Raw genomic sequence first — 13824 nt, forward strand, 5'->3', positions numbered from 1 at the left:
AAAAAAGGAAATAAAGAAAAATGTATTTTAGCAATGTTTGGTTTATTAGATTGGCGAGAATAACTAGGGAAACAAATCCGAGACGTCTAAACAAATACAAGGGACATACCCAGAGAGAAAGCCAATATAAAACCATACTTTGCACTACAAATCTTCTCCAAATTAATAGATATGAAATCTTCCGTTGTCAGGAATCGAACCCGGGTCTCCTGGGTGAAAGCCAAATATCCTAACCGCTGGTCAACAATGGAACGCTTCCATAGATTATCTGTTGAAAATCATCTTTTGAAAAATATTAACTTATAATTGTATGGTTTATATTTTAAAACCATCAAAGCTAAGTTGCAGTGAACATGAATCGAACACATAACCTTTAGATCTTCAATCTAACACTCTCCCAACTGAGCTATCCCTGCATCACATAAAAACTTGACATTCTTAATAAACGAACTTTTAGATTTTTGTAAACATAAGTTATTATGATCCAAATATTGCTTCGCATAATCATTATTGCATCTTCACACTCTGATTAAAAGTTAAAACATAGCCATGATGATTATGTACATGAGAGACAAACCAATTTCATTACACAACACTAAATATCTCTTGTGCATGATTCAATTGTTACCACAAGCCAAAGCCAATCATCTTTAATAACACCTCTATAATTATTATAATCTCTTATGTAAGCATAAAAAACTCTGACATTTCCTTTCTTCACATCTATGTATCTAACTATACCTAAATGTTTATATATTTAGAAAATTACCCGAGTGTATATACTAATTACTAATTACTTAATTCTCAAATCTCTAGCTAAATCCCGATTTTTTTTCTATTCAACACTTAGATTGTTATCTTGTAATTTGAATTAAGTTTTATGTTATGTTTGGACATTGGATTTTTAAATATGTAGTGTTGTCTTGTTGTTTGGACTCATTATTGATTGAGGAATTTGAAATATGCATCGTTGACATGTTGATTCGATTTTAAATTTTAAATTAATAAAAATTAATTAATTAATTAATTGCGGCTAAAGAACAAGAGAATGTTAATGTTCTCTAATTGAACGAACCAAACTAAACTACAATGTTAAATAGAATGATTTCGTATTTTCAAAACTTATAAAATATAAATCAAACCGAGAAAAAAAAAAAAGGACGCGAACTATAAATCGAAATTCTGACCCCTAATTGTAGATTCTTTTAATTACTATTATAACAATTCCATTAAGTAAATTAACAAGTTTATCAAGATATTATTGCATGTTCGTTAAATTACTATTTCAAGTCGATTAAGTCACTATTGCAAGTCCTTTATAAAAAAAAAAAAAAAAGTAACTCCTACAAGTTCATTAAGTCATTTATGCTCGTCCATCAAAACATTATTACATGTTCATTAAATTACTATTGCATAGTCATTAAGCCACTATTGTAGGTAACGTAAGTCATCATAGGTCATCTATATTATTAATATTTCACACAATTATTGTAAGAATATATTGAAAAAATATATAGCAACATGAGTGAATTTATAATATCTCTATGACATGTTTTTAACGATATTACTTTGATAGATTGATTTTATTTATAAAAAAAGAAAAAAAGAAAAATGTATTTAAGCAATGTTTGGTTAATTATATTGGCAAGAATAATTAGGGAAGCAAACCTGATATGTCTAAACAAATACACGGGACACACCCAAAGAGAAAGCCATTATTTATTCATACTAACAAATACACGGGACACACCCAAAAAGAAAGCCAATATTTAATCATACTTTGCACATCTTCCGTTGCCGGGAGTCAAACCCGGGTTTCCTGGGTGAAATCTTCCATTGTCGGGAATCGAACCCGGGTCTCCTGGGTGAAAGCCAGATATCCTAACCTCTGGACGACAACGGAACACTTCCATGGATTATCTATTGATAATCATCTTTTGAAAAATATTAACTTATAATTGTATGGTTTATATTTTAAATCCATCAAAACTAAGTTGCGGTGAACGTGGATCGAACGCATGACCTTCAAATCTTCAGTCTAACGCTCTCCCAACTGAGCTATCCCCACATTTCATAAAAATTTGACATTCTTAATAAACGAACTTTTAGTTTTTTGTAACAATAAGTTATTGTGATCCACATATTGCTTCGCATAGTCATTATTGCATCTTCACACTCTGATTAAAAGTTAAAACATAGCCATGATGATTATGTACATGAGAAACAAACCAATTTCATTGCACTACACCAAATATCTCTTGTGCATGATTCAATTGTTACCACAATCAAAGCCAATCATCTTTAATAACACCTCTATAATTATTATAAAGTCTAATGTAAGCATAAAAAACTTTGACATTTCCTTTCATCACATATATGTATCTAACTATACCTAAATGTTTTTATATTTGGAAAATGACCCGAGTATATATCCTAATTACTAATTACTAAATTCTCAATTCTCTACCTAAATCCCAATTTTTTTTTTCTATTCGACACTTAGATTGCTATCTTGTAATTTGAATTAAGTTTTATGTTATGTTTGGACATTGGATTTTTAAATATGTAGTGTTGTCTTGTTGTTTGGACTCATTATTGATTGAGGAATTTGAAATATGCATCGTTAACATATTGATTCGATTTTAAATTTTAAATTAATAAAAATTAATTAATTAATTAATTACGGCTAAAGAACAAGAGAATGTTAATGTTCTCTAATTGAATGAACCAACCTAAACTACAATGTTAAATAGAATGGTTTCGTATTTCCAAAACTTGAAAAATATAAATCAAACCGAGAAAAAAAAAAGGATGCGAACTATAAATCGAAATTCCGACCCTAATTGTAGGTTCTTTTAATTACTATTATTACAATTCCATTAAGTACATTTACAAGTTTATCAAGATATTATTGCATGTTCGTTAAATTACTATTTCAAGTCGATTAAGTCACTACTGCAAGTCCTTTGAAAAAAAAAAAAAGGAACTCCTACAAGTTCATTAAGTCATTTATGCTAGTCCATCAAAACATTATTACTTGTTCATTAAATTACTATTGCATAGTCATTAAGCCACTATTGTAGGTAACGTAAGTCATCATAGGTCATCTATATTATTAATATTTCACACATTTATTGTAAGAATATATTGAAAAAATATATAGCAACATGAGTGTATTTATAACATCTCTATGAGATATTTTTAACGATATTACTTTGATAGAATGATTTTATTTAAAAAAAAAAAAAGAAAAAAAAAGAAAAATGTATTTAAGCAATGTTTGGTTTATTATATTGGCAAGAATAACTAGGGAAACAAACCCGAGACGTCTAAACAAATACACGGGACATACCCAAAGAGAAAGACAATATTAATCCATACTTTGCACTACAAATCTTCTCTAAATTGATAGATATGAAATCTTCCGTTGCCGGGAATCAAACCCGGGTCTCCTGGGTGAAAGCCAGATATCCGAACCGCTTGACGACAAAGGAACGCTTTCGTGTATTATCTGTTGAATATCATCTTTTGAAAAATATTAACTTATAATTGTTTGGTTTATATTTTAAAACCATCAAAGCTAAGTTGCGGAGAACGTGGATCGAACACGTGACCTTAAGATCTGCAGTCTGACGCTCTCCCAACTAAGCTATCCCCGCATCTCATAAAAACTTTACATTCTTAATAAATGAACTTTTATCTTTTTGTAACCACAATTTATTATGTTCCACATATTTCTTCGCATAGTCATTATTGCATCTTCAAACTCTGATTAAAAGTTAAAACATAGCCACGATGATTACGTTCATGAGAAACAAACTGTTTTCATAACACTACACCAAACATCTCTTGCGCATGATTAATTTGTAACCACAAGCCAAAGCCAATCATCTTTAATAATACCTCTATAATTATTATAATCTCTTATGTAAGCATAAAAAACTCTGACTTTTCCTTTCTTCACATCTATGTATCTAACTATACCTAAATGTTTTTATATTTAGAAAATTACCCGAGTGTATATACTAATTACTAATTACTTAATTCTCAAATCTCTAGCTAAATCCCGATTTTTTTTTTCTATTCGACACTTAGATTGCTATCTGGTAATTTGAATTAAGTTTTATGTTATGTTTGGACATTGGATTTTTAAATATGTCTTGTTGTTTGGACTCATTATTGATTGAGAAATTTGAAATATGCATCATTGACATGTTGATTCGATTTTAAATTTTAAATTAATAAAAATTAATTAATTAATTAATTGCGGCTAAAGAACAAGAGAATGTTAATGTTCTCTAATTGAACGAACCAAACTAAACTACAATGTTAAATAGAATGATTTCGTATTTTCAAAACTTAAAAAATATAAATCAAACCGAGAAAAAAAAAAGGACGCGAACTATAAATCGAAATTCCGACCCCTAATTGTAGGTTCTTTTAATTACTATTATTACAATTCCATTAAGTAAATTTTCAAGTCGATTAAGTCACTACTGCAAGTCCTTTTTAAAAAACGAAAAAGTAACTTCTACAAGTTCATTAAGTCATTTATGCTCGTCCATCAAAATATTATTACTTGTTCATTAAATTACTATTGCATAGTCATTAGGCCACTATTGTAGGTAACGTAAGTCATCATAGGTCATCTATATTGTTAATATTTCACACATTTATTGTTTGAATATATTGAAAAAATATATAGCAACATCAGTGAATTTATAATATCTCTATGAGATATTTTTAACGATATTACTTCGATAGATTGATTTTATTTATAAAAAAAAAAAAGAAAAATGTATTTAAGCAATGTTTGGTTTATTATATTGGCAAGAATAACTAGGGAAGCAAACCCGGCACGTCTAAACAAATACACAGCACATACCCCGAGAGAAAGTCAATATTAAATCAAACTTTGCACTACAAATCTTCTCTAAATTGATATATATGAAATCTTCCGTTGCCGAGAATCGAGCCTGGGTCTCCTGGGTGAAATCTTTCGTTGCCAAGAATCGAACCCGGGTCTCCTGGGTGAAAGCCAGATATCCTAACCTTTGGACGACAACGGAACGCATCCATGGATTATTTGTAGAAAATCATGGTTTATATTTTAAAACCATTAAAGCTAAGTTGCGATGAACGTGGATTAAACACGTGACCTTCAGATCTTTAATCTAACGCTCTCCCAACTGAGCTATCCCATCATTTCACAAAAAATTGACATTCTTAATAAACGAACTTTTAGCTTTTTGTAACCATAAGTTATTATGATCCACATATTGCTTTGCATAGTCATTGTTGCGTCTTCACACTCTGATTAAAAGTTAAAACATAGCCATGATGATTATGTACATGAGAAGCAAACCAATTTCATTACACTACACCAAATATCTCTTGTGCATGATTCAATTGTTACCACAAGCCAAAGCCAATCATCTTTAATAACACCTCTATAATTATTATAAAGTCTAATGTAAGCATAAATAACTGTGACATTTCCTTTCTTCACATATATGTATCTAACTATACCTAAATGTTTTTATATTTGGAAAATTACCCGAGTATATATCCTAATTACTACTTACTAAATTCTCAATTCTCTTGCTAAATCCCGATTTTTTTTATTTCTATTCGACACTTGGATTGCTATCTTGTAATTTGAATTAAGTTTTATGTTATGTTTGGATATTGGATTTTTAAATATGTTGTGTTGTCTTGTTGTTTGGACTCATTATTGATTGAGGAATTTGAAATATTCATCCTTGACGTGTTGATTCGATTTTAAATTTTTAATTAATAAAAATTAATTAATTAATTAATTGCGGCTAAAAAACAAGTGAATGTTAATGTTTTATAATTGAACGAACCAAACTAAACTATAATGATAAATAGAATGGTTTCGTATTTTCAAAACATAAAAAATATAAATCAAACCGAGAAAAAAAAAAAAAGGATGCGAACTATAAATCGAAATTCCGACCCCTAATTGTAGGTTCTTTTAATTACTATTATTACAATTCCATTAAATAAATTTACAAGTTTATTAAGATATTATTGCATGTTCGTTAAATTACTATTTCAAGTCGCTTAAGTCACTACTGCAAGTCCTTTGAAAAAAAAAAAGTTACTCCTACAAGTTCATTAAGTCATTTATGCTCGTCCATCAAAACATTATTACATGTTCATTAAATTACTATTGCATAGTCATTAAGCCACTATTGTAGTTACGTAAGTCATCATAGGTCATCTATATTATTAATATTTCACACATTTATTGTAAGAATATATTGAAAAAATATATGGCAACATGAGTGAATTTATAATATCTCTATGAGATATTTTTAACGATATTACTTTGATAGATTGCTTTTATTTATATAAAAAAAAAAAGAAATAAAGAAAAATGTACTTAAGCAATGTTTGGTTTATTATATTAGCAAGAATAACTAGGGAAGCAAACCTTAACCGCTGGACGACAACGGAACACTTCCATGGATTATCTGTTGAAAATTGTCTTTTGAAAAATATTAACTTATAATTGTATGGTTTATATTTTAAAACCATCAAAGCTAAATTGCGGTGAACGTGGATCGAACTCGTGACCTTCAAATCTTTAGTCTGACGCTCTCCCAACTGAGCTATCCCTGCATCACATAGAAACTTGACATTCTTAATAAACGAACTTTTAGGTTTTTGTAAACATAAGTTATTATGTTCCAAATATTGCTTCGCATAGTCATTATTGCATCTTCACACTCTGATTAAAAGTTAAAACATAGCCATGTTGATTATGTACATGAGAAACAAACCAATTTCATTACACAACACCAAATATCTCTTGTGCATGATTCAATTGTTAGCACAAGCCAAAGCCAATCATCTTTAATAACACCTCTATAATTATTATAATCTCTTATGTAAGCATAAAAAACTCTGACATTTCCTTTCTTCACATCTATGTATCTAACTATACCTAAATGTTTTTATATTTAGAAAATTACCCAAGTATATATACTAATTACTAATTACTAAATTCTCAAATCTCTAGCTAAATCCAGATTTTTTTTTTTCTATTGGACACTTAGATTGCTATCTTGTAATTTGAATTAAGTTTTATGTTATGTTTGGACATTGGATTTATAAATATGTAGTGTTATCTTGTTGTTTGGACTCATTATAGATCGAGAAATTTGAAATATGCATCGTTGACATGTTGATTCGATTTTAAATTTTAAATTAATAAAAATTAATTAATTAAATAATTGCGGCTAAAGAACAAGAGAATGTTAATGTTCTCTAATTGAACGAACCAAACTAAACTACAATGTTAAATAGAATGATTTCGTATTTTCAAAACTTAAAAAATATAAATCAAACCGAGAAAAATAAAAAAGGACGCGAACTAGACATTGAAATTCCGACCCCTAGTTGTAGGTTCTTTTAATTACTATAATTACAATTTCATTAAGTAAATTTACAAGTTTATCAAGATATTATTGCATGTTCGTTAAATTACTATTTCAAGTCGATTAAGTCACTACTGCAAGTCCTTTGAAAAAAAAAAAAGTAACTCCTTCAATTTCATTAAGTCATTTATGCTCGTCCATCAAAACATTATTACTTGTTCATTAATTTACTATTGCATAGTTATTAAGCCACTATTGTAGGTAACGTAAGTCATCATAGGTCATCTATATTATTAATATTTCACACATTTATTGTAAGAATATATTGAAAAAATATATAGCAACATGAGTGAATTTATAATATCTCTATGAGATATTTTTAACGATATTACTATGATAGAATGATTTTATTTATAAAAGAAGAAAAAAAGAAAAATGTATTTAAGCAATGTTTGGTTTATTATATTGGCAAGAATAACTAGGGAAGCAAACCCGAGACATACCCAGAGAGAAGGAATATTAAACCAATACACGAGACATACCCAGAGAGAAGGCCAATATTAAACCAATAGATATGAAATCTTCCGTTGCCAGGAATCGAACCCGGGTCTCCTGGGTGAAAGCAGATATCCTAACCGCTAGACGACAACGGAACACTTCCATGGATTATCTGTTGAAAATCATCTTTTGAAAAATATTAACTTATAATTGTATGGTTTATATTTTAAAACCATCAAAGCTAAGTTGCAGTGAACGTGGATCGAACACGTGACCTTCAGATGTTCAGTCTAACGCTCTCCCAACTAAGCTATCCTCGCATCTCGTAGAAATTTTACATTCTTAATAAACGAACTTTTAGCTTTTTGTAACCATAATTTATTATGTTCCACATATTTCTTCGCATAGTCATTATTGCATCTTCAAACTCTGATTAAAATTTAAAACGTAGCCACGATGATTACGATCATGAGAAACAAAGTGATTTCATTACACTACACCAAACATCTCTTGCGCATGATTAATTTGTAACCACAAGCCAAAGCCAATCAACTTTAATAACACCTCTATAATTATTATAATCTCTTATGTAAGCATAAAAAACTCTGACATTTCCTTTCTTCATATCTATGTATCTAACTATACCTAAATGTTTTTATATTTAGAAAATTACCCGAGTATATATACTAATTACTAATTACTTAATTCTCAAATCTCTAGCTAAATCCCGATTTTTTTTTCTATTTGACACTTAGATTGCTATCTTGTAATTTGAATTAAGTTTTATGTTATGTTTGGACATTGGATTTTTAAATATGTAGTGTTGTCTTGTTGTTTGGACTCATTATTGATTGAGGAATTTGAATTATGCATCGTTGACATGTTGATTAGATTTTAAATTTTAAATTAATAAAAATTAATTAATTAATTAATTGCGGCTAAAGAACAAGAGAATGTTAATGTTCTCTAATTGAACGAACCAAACTAAACTACAATGTTAAATAGAATGATTTCGTATTTTCAAAACTTAAAAAATATAAATCAAACCGAGAATTAAAAAAAAAAAAAAAAAAAGGACGCGAACTATAAATCGAAAATCCGACCCCTAATTTTAGGTTCTTTTAATTACTATTATTACAATTCCATTAAGTAAATTTACAAGTTTATCAAACTTTTATTGCATGTTCCTTAAATTACTATTTCAAGTCGATTAAGTCACTACTGCAAGTCCTTTGTAAAAAAAGAAAAAGTTACTCCCACAAGTCCATTAAGTCATTTATGGTCGTCCATCAAAACATTATTACATGTTCATTAAATTACTATTGCATAGTCATTAAGCCACTATTGTAGGTAACGTAAGTCATCATAGGTCATCTATATTATTAATATTTCACACATTTATTGTAAGAATATATTGAAAAAATATATAGCAACATGAGTGAATTTATAATATCTCTATGAGATATTTTTAACGATATTACTTTGATAGATTGATTTTATTTATAAAAAAAATAAAGAAAAATGTATTTAAGCAATGTCTGGTTTATTATATTGGCAAGAATAACTAGGGAAGCAAACCCGAGACGTCTAAACAAATATACGGGACATACCCAGAGAGAAAGCCAATATTAAACCATACTTTGCACTACAAATCTTGTCTAAATTGATATATATGAATTCTTTCGTTGGCGGGAATCGAACCCAGGTGTCCTGGGTGAAAGCCAGATATCTTAACCACTAGACGACAGCGGAACGCTTCCATGGATTATCTGTTGAAAATAATCTTTTGAAAAATATTTACTTATAATTGTATGGTTTATATTTTTAAAACCATTAAAGCTAAGTTGCGATGAACGTGGATCGAACACGTGACCTTCAGATCTTCAGTTTGACGCTCTCCCAACTGAGCTATCCCCACATCTCATAAAAATTTGACATTCTTAATAAACGAACTTTTACCTTTTTGAAACCATAAGTTATTATGATCCACATATTGCTTCGCATAGTCATTATTGCGTCTTCACACTCTGATTAAATGTTAAAACATAGCCATGATGATTATGTACATGAGAAACAAACCAATTTCATTACACTACACCAAATATCTCTTGTGCATGATTCAATTGTTACCACAGGCCAAAGCCAATCATCTTTAATAACACCTCTATAATTATTATAAAGTCTAATGTAAGCATAAAAAACTGTGACATTTCCTTTCATCACATATATGTGACAGGATAATAAGGCTGGCACCCGACCCGGATCATAAATAGGCGTCTGACTCAGCATCGCTTGGGAACCCAACGTGCAGAACTCCAACGGTTAGGAATTCCAACAGGTGCCACCTTACTGTCATTGAAGCCAGCATTGAAGCCCCCATTGATGAGAGAGAATTAAAGGCTAGGCTCCCCATTTATGTCCCATGTTGTTACCGTTAGGACTCTAAGTATAAATGGGGCTCTCCTCAGCTAGCAGAGGACACACTGTATTTTCTATACTGAGACAAAAGCAATACAACTATTGTTACTCTCTTATAATGTTATTATAGTATTATTATTACCGGTAACATTATTACCGTCATTGGTGCTTTCATTGAGAGCCTGAGTCCAATACTCAAGCAGGCTATGACACACACAACTCATTCCTCTTTCAACATCAAGCTTGAAAGAATGGTGTCCCGCAGCTCCCATGGTTCCCGCAACGTGAACAATGGCAATGCCTCAGGTGACTTCCGGGACCAACTCACCAATAATCACGGAGGGGACCTCCGAGAACAGCTCAACAACGGGAGGCCCGGGGACCTTCGAGACCAACTCAACAATGGAGGAGACCTCCGAGACCAACTCCGCAATGGAGGGGCGAACCAAGTCATGAACCTCCAGGCGGCCTTTCAGCAAGCAGTGACGGCGGCACTAAACCAAGTGGCGGTGGGACTACAAGGCCAAGTGCCCCCGCCGCGGCCTCAGGAAATAGAGGTAGAATCCCCACGGAGGGTGGATGCCCAGGACGCGACCCGTGCCGCGAGGGACGCAGGGTGTCGCACTAGGACTGAGGTCCGGGAGAGGGCACCCAAAGAAGCGGACCGACCGGACGGCAGCCCAGGCCCTCCCGCTCTGCCTTAGAACGGGTGGGACACGGGGTGCCCGCTCGGAAAAGACCGGAGTCGCGTGCCGAGGGGTCCTCCTCTAGAGGCCCTCGCCGACACGAGGAAAGAGAAGCGGAGAGATCGCCCACAGAAAGGATGGGCGAGTCTCGTGGGCCGGCCCCGCGTCGGCACGGTGACGAGTCGGCCCTGCGTCGACACTCGGAAGAGCGATGCTTCGATGAACCGGCCCCGCGTCGGCACTCGGCGGAGCGACGCGTCGCTGAGCCGGCTCCGTGTCGGCACTCAGCGGGCGAACGATGCGTTGGTGAGTGGGTTCCACATCGACACTTGGATGGGCGAAACATCGAGGAACCAGCTCCGCGTCGACACTCAGATAGACGACACGTCGATGAACTAGCCCCACACATGGAGGAGCGGCAGCCGGCCCCGCGCCGGCACCCTGACGAATCAACCCTGGTCGAAAGGCTGCAGAGAAGGATCGAGGAGATAGCAAGAAGGGTGGAGGCACGGGAGCAGTCGCCGGAACCCGAGGTACGAATGGCAGCACCGTTCTCCCCAAGCATCATGGACGTACCTCTGCCGAGGTACTTCAGGTTACCCGCCATCAAGGCGTACACGGGAGCCACTGACCCACGTGTCCACATGACTAGGTACAAGGCTGCTATGGTGATGATTGGGGCAGGGGACGCCATCATGTGCCGAGCATTCCTGTCCACCCTGGATGGAACGGCCCAAGATTAGTTCAACACCATCCCGGACGGGTCGATCCAAAATTTTGGAGAGTTGTCCAAAAGCTTCCTGACATACTTCTCTGGTAGCAAACAACGTAAGAAACCGTTCTCTCACCTCTGTGTAGTAAAGCAAGATAGAGGTGAGAGCCTCAAAGACTTCCTGATCAAGTGGAAAAAGGAAGTCAATAATGTCTACGACTTCGACTCCAAGGCGGCGATCCTGATATTCATCCACGCCTTGAGATCGGGGTATTTTCACAAACAGCTGAACGCCCACCACCCCCGTTCGTACGAAGATTTGATGAGGACGGCTAGCCGCTATGCCAAAGCAGAGGACGTCGACAGGAAAAAGAAAGATGAGGAGGACGGCAGAAAAAACGGGAAACCTGGGAAAGCTGGTCCGTCCTACCAGGCACCACGTTCAAACCACCCGGTCGCAGGGAAGGGCCGGGACCATGAACGGCCTCGCCTGGTTCCCCTGCGTAACCTAACTCCTCTTACCCATCCCGTCAGCGTCATCCTAAAATAGGCTGAGGAGATGGGAATAGTCGAGTTCCCACCAGAGTGCATGAAGGTCTCCCTAAAAGGAGACCAAGCAAAGTACTGCAGGTTCCATAGGCAACCCGAACACGACACGGATGAATGTAATGTACTGAAGAGACAAATAGAAGAACTCATCCAGTAGGGCTACTTCCGGCATTTCGTCAAGCAATCCAAGCAGCAGAAACAGCCGCAGCGCGATCCATAAAAAAATCCACCAAAAAATGTCTAGAGGAATGAGGTTGGCGCTGAGCCGTCCACCTCGAACACCAAGAAAAGAGAACATGACCAGATATCTGAGCAGGATGATAGCGAGAAGGAAACCGAGGTGGCGCCCAGACGACAAAAGAAACACACCATACACTTCATCTATGGTGGACCTGCGGGGGGCGACACACCCACAGAGAGGAAAAAGTGGAGCAGACAGTTGTACGTGGGAGAAGTGGTAAGTCTTCCCAAAGGAAAGAAGCAAAGGCGGGAGGCCATCACTTTCTCTGACGAGGACGTCCCCGAGGGCCCCTTACCCCATCACGACGCACTTGTGATCAAGATGGATATCAATGATACGATCGTACATCGCATCTTGGTCGACACGGGAAGCTCGGTTAAAGTGATGTACTACGACGCTTTCACCTAGTTAGGGCTACCCAGAGGCCAGCTCAAAGAGGTACGAACTCCACTCTCTGGGTTTACTAGGGATTCGGTGGAAACAAAAGGGTCGGTGACCCTGCCCATGGAAATAGGCACGAGCCCCAACGTTCGCAAGCTGGAGATGGAGTTCATCGTGGTAAGACTCACCTGTGCGCACAACATCATACTCGGGAGGCCAGCATTGGAGGACCTCAAGGCCATAGTATCGGTGGAACACTTGTGTATGAAGTTCCCCACTCCGAATGGAATAGGAGTCATCAGAGGTGACCAACGGGCAGCCCGCAGTTGCTACGTGAAGGCATGCAAGAAGATTGGCAGCAAGGACATACAGGTCCACACGATCGCGGAGAAAATTTTCAAAGAAGAAGAGGCCTAGCCCCGTGTCGAGCCCGTGTCAAAGACGGAAAATATAGTTCTGCTCCAGACCAGACCGGGTGGTGAGGATCGGCACAGGCTTAAGCCCAGAGCTAAGGGCCCAGATAGTGGATGTAATCCGCCGTTCTCACACGGTGTTCGCATGGGGGCCAGAGGACATGCCGGGCATAGATCCAAGGATCATAACCCACAAGCTCGCAGTCGACCCCAGGGGAAAACCAGTGCATCAGCGAAAAAGGTATATGTCGGCAGAATGAAGAGAGTTCGTGAAAAAGGAGGTGACCGCATTACTCAACGTAGGGCACATCAAGGAGATTTACTACCCACAGTGGCTGAGCAACGTAGTCTTGGCTCCCAAAGGATCAACGTGGAGGATGTGTGTAGACTACACGGACCTCAATAGGGCATGCCCTATGGACTGTTTTCCACTACCCAATATAGATCAATTGGTGGATGAGACGGCAGGGTGTGAACTCATGAGCTTCATGGACGCCTTCCGTGGGTACCATCAGATATC

At 35.8% G+C, this 13824-nt stretch overlaps 6 non-coding genes across 6 annotated transcripts; all 6 read right to left on the reverse strand.

The window, feature by feature from the left end:
- Positions 1–343: 343 nt before the first annotated feature.
- On the reverse strand, positions 344–416 carry TRNAF-GAA. Its single transcript has one exon. It is a non-coding gene; the product is annotated as a tRNA-Phe (tRNA).
- A 1415-nt stretch (positions 417–1831) lies between these two features.
- On the reverse strand, positions 1832–1903 carry TRNAE-UUC. The gene has a single exon. It is a non-coding gene; the product is annotated as a tRNA-Glu (tRNA).
- A 1683-nt stretch (positions 1904–3586) lies between these two features.
- Positions 3587–3659, reverse strand: TRNAC-GCA. The gene has a single exon. It is a non-coding gene; the product is annotated as a tRNA-Cys (tRNA).
- Positions 3660–6575: 2916 nt separating this feature from the next.
- TRNAF-AAA lies at positions 6576–6648 on the reverse strand. Its single transcript has one exon. It is a non-coding gene; the product is annotated as a tRNA-Phe (tRNA).
- Positions 6649–8151: 1503 nt separating this feature from the next.
- Positions 8152–8224, reverse strand: TRNAF-GAA. Its single transcript has one exon. It is a non-coding gene; the product is annotated as a tRNA-Phe (tRNA).
- Positions 8225–9749: 1525 nt separating this feature from the next.
- On the reverse strand, positions 9750–9822 carry TRNAF-GAA. The gene has a single exon. It is a non-coding gene; the product is annotated as a tRNA-Phe (tRNA).
- Positions 9823–13824: the final 4002 nt, after the last annotated feature.

The sequence above is a fragment of the Ipomoea nil genome, unplaced genomic scaffold (assembly GCF_001879475.1).
Source record: "Ipomoea nil cultivar Tokyo-kokei standard unplaced genomic scaffold, Asagao_1.1 scaffold2144, whole genome shotgun sequence".
In the NCBI taxonomy this organism is placed as follows: Eukaryota; Viridiplantae; Streptophyta; class Magnoliopsida; order Solanales; family Convolvulaceae; genus Ipomoea; species Ipomoea nil.